The sequence below is a fragment of the Dermacentor variabilis genome, chromosome 2 (assembly GCF_050947875.1).
Source record: "Dermacentor variabilis isolate Ectoservices chromosome 2, ASM5094787v1, whole genome shotgun sequence".
Taxonomy (NCBI): Eukaryota; Metazoa; Arthropoda; class Arachnida; order Ixodida; family Ixodidae; genus Dermacentor; species Dermacentor variabilis.
The window spans coordinates 109,528,406-109,531,665 of record NC_134569.1 but is presented as its reverse complement, the minus strand read 5'-3'; the positions used below and the strand labels follow the sequence as shown (position 1 = coordinate 109,531,665).

General features: G+C 49.1%; 1 non-coding gene and 1 pseudogene across 1 annotated transcript; both read left to right on the top strand.

The window, feature by feature from the left end:
* The first annotated feature begins 1,383 nt into the window (after nucleotides 1-1,383).
* Nucleotides 1,384-1,553, top strand: LOC142573406 (U2 spliceosomal RNA; annotated as a pseudogene).
* Nucleotides 1,554-1,872: 319 nt separating this feature from the next.
* Nucleotides 1,873-1,945, top strand: TRNAT-CGU (transfer RNA threonine (anticodon CGU)). Its single transcript has one exon. It is a non-coding gene; the product is annotated as a tRNA-Thr (tRNA).
* Nucleotides 1,946-3,260: the final 1,315 nt, after the last annotated feature.

The following is a 3,260-nucleotide window of genomic DNA, read 5'->3' as shown; positions in this document are numbered from 1 at the left end:
AAAAAACAACACGTTCAGCAAGTGTCGCTTTGCGCAAACTTCACCTTTAGTGTGCGCGCGTGTTCTGGCGTACGTGTCTAAGAGCTTAATTAAATTCTGCAATTATACGCACCAGAACCGCGATCTCATTATGAGGCAACGCCATAGGGTGTGTGTGTGGGGGGGGGGGGGGGGGGGGTAGAGGAGGCACGACTGCATGTTACTCGACACACTTAGGAGCAATTTTTAGCGCGTCACGTTCTTTGCCGTACGCCTAAACAAAAGTACATGAACGGTTTCCTCTTTTTTTTTTTGCATTACGCCCTCATAGAAATGTGGCCACTGTGCTACCCCAGCGACGTACGCGTGCGCATACACTCTTTCTCCTTTAAAGCGAAGTTTTTCTTTGCTAACTCTCGTGGACTTCCCTGGCCATGGCTGCTGGGCGCTCCTGCCCCCTTGCCAACTAGCTCAAACAGATATAAAAAACAAAAAGAATTCGTTACGTGCCCGACGATGACATCGAACCTCGGGCCCCGAGCACAGCAGCCCGATGCCCTAAGCATTAGGCCGCAATCATACGTACGCACTTGTATCGTTCCAACGCCAACTAGCTGTTTGAGATGACCACCGCGTGTGTCACATCGGGCAGCAGGGGTACGCGAAGGCACGGTGCCTGCATCCCGGCAGACGCGAAGGTCTTCTGCGTTTTCACAACTTGTAACGAGGACGATGTGATTTGAGCGAGGCGTTTCGGTACGACGTTAGGCTGACATTGCAATAACATTAAAAAACAGTAACGCAGGTTTGTGCACTCTTTATGAACAGTTAAAGTTTCGCTGTAAGTATAGATTCCATGGAGTGAGGCGCGCGGGGTCTGCCGCAATTCTTTTCTTACGCGTTGAGAGTTTAGACGTATACTGGGCACTGCATAGTTGTATTTTTGTATACTGTACTGTACTGTACTGTACAGTATTTTGTATAGCTGTACCCATGTATTGTTGCAAAACACAGCGCGACACCTTTTACTGACGAATCCCGGCACGTAGAACAGACACGCAGCTCACCGCAATCAGAGGGCGCACGATGTTTCAAGACGATCGTGCGTTGGTCGACGTCCTGCAGTGTAGTAATGGTTGTGAGGTCACTCGAGAACCACAAGCGGTCACACACAACACAGGCCGTACAAAATTTGTTTCCCACAAGCTCCCTGTGAAACCTGACCGTTGCTCCTTTGAAACGCTCCAAGTTTGCGGGATCTAGGCCACATGGACGGTTCGCATTTATTTCCGCTTGATGGTCCTGGCGGGCAGCACGCTTACGGGACCGACACCACGGGGGAGCGGAAGGAAAGGAGATACGCAAGCGCTTAGAACGCCGACAAAGAGAGGGCGGTGCGAACGTATACATGGCCGACGCGGGTCAAAGTGTAGTATCGGTTCTTATCAGCTTAGTATCAGATACGGATTGTGTTTATACCTAGGATATTACACTTATTTTTGCAAGTGGGCGGAGTGCTTCACCCCGCCGCGGTTGGCCCGGTATTGCACTATGTTCGGGATCGGCCCATTTATGGGGAGAAATTCACCCACTACACGGCTTGATAGACAGACGCAATTTTTCTAGACCCTAGCCATATACAGCGTCGCCGTAAAAAGAAATCAAACGAAGGAAGGAGAGAAATGTTCGGTGCGACCCCTTTTTTCGGTATACCATTGCCACGAGCCTCATGGCCCATGCCCATGGTTGTCGTGTGAATCTTGAATATAGCCGCAACAGAGAGCGCCACCACTCAAGAACCTTAGTGGTTTGAGCGGTGGCGCTGGCTAACACTCCCATGGTTAGTTCTAGTAGTAACACATAAATATCCCAGAAAGTGAATCGGGAGACGGCGCCACGGTAGCTCAATTGGTAGAGCATCGCACGCGTATATGCGAAGACGTGGGATCGTTCCCCACCTGCGGCAAGTTGTGTTTTCATCCACTTTCAATTCCAATAATTTATAATTTCTTTATTTCAGTTAGTAAGTACAAGTAATCTCCCCTGTGTTGTGCTTGGTGTCATAGTTCGTTGGCTTCTTATGATCTGATTAATAAAAAATCGGCTCCCTCGGTTAACCCCATTTCTTTTCGTTCGCTGCAGTGCTTGTGTAAGCTATAGCATAACCATCTTACTTCTTTAATGCTGCATGGAGCAGCCAGCGCTGAAAGCAAGGGCCCAGGCACACTTGGCGTCCTTTACGTGCTCTTTCTCTCTCCCTTCCTTCCTTCCTCTATCTCATACATATATATCCTTAGTTCTGCCATTGAATATGCACTCCTAAACTAAATTATTGGGTTTTATGTGCCAAAACCACAATCTCAATGTGAGTCACGGCGTAGTGGGTGACTCCGGAACAATTTAGACAACCTGGGGTTCTTTAACGTGCACCTAAATCTAAGGCACGAGCGTTTTCGCCTCCACTGAAATGCGGCCGCCGCGGCTGGGATTCGATCTCGCGACCTCATGCTTAGCTGCCCAACACCATAGCCACTTAGCAACCATGGTGGTTCAATATGCGCTCCTTCCATCGCTTGCATACTAATGTAATCACAAAGCTCGGCCGCCTCCGACCTTTTCTCGCCAATTTCGCCGGCGGGGCGTGCACGCATGCGCGTAAAAGGAAATAGAGATTATAGAAGCTTTTCACATCCGCAAACTTGGTCCGGACAAGTGTGTCAGCGCGCCATCTGTGTTCATGACAAGCAAACTACTCCGGTGTCTGGATAGTTTGTCGCGTATAGTGAGATCGTTAGAAGAGCTTGTCTTCAAGGGACTTGCAGTGCTGTCACGCATACTCCGTTCAGTCTTTGCGGACGCCGTTTCTCGGGAACAAAGTCAGTTGTTAGTACAGTGCCTTTCCTGTTCCTTTCTATTTGCCTTGCCATACACCTTTCTTTTTTGTTTTTTTTTCTAGTTATCCTTTCCGTTTGCTGGCATACCCTTACAAGGTATGTAGCTACGTAAACGCACGCAAATAGGGCGACTGGAGCGGCAGCTATGTCAGCGTCTTATTTGGCCGTTGTTCAACACAAACACTCTGGCGCTTTCCTATACGACATATACCACCAACTAAACCCTGCTTGAAGGCCTTCTATTTAGTTCGGAACGCCAAAACAGGGTCTCTTTCATATCTGCACGTCTGAGCGCGTCAGAGCAGCCCTTTCAGCTTCACATAAAAGGAATGGTCTGTTCGAAAAGGAGCGCCACGAGAAAACCATGAGCCTGCCCTCAGGCCAAAG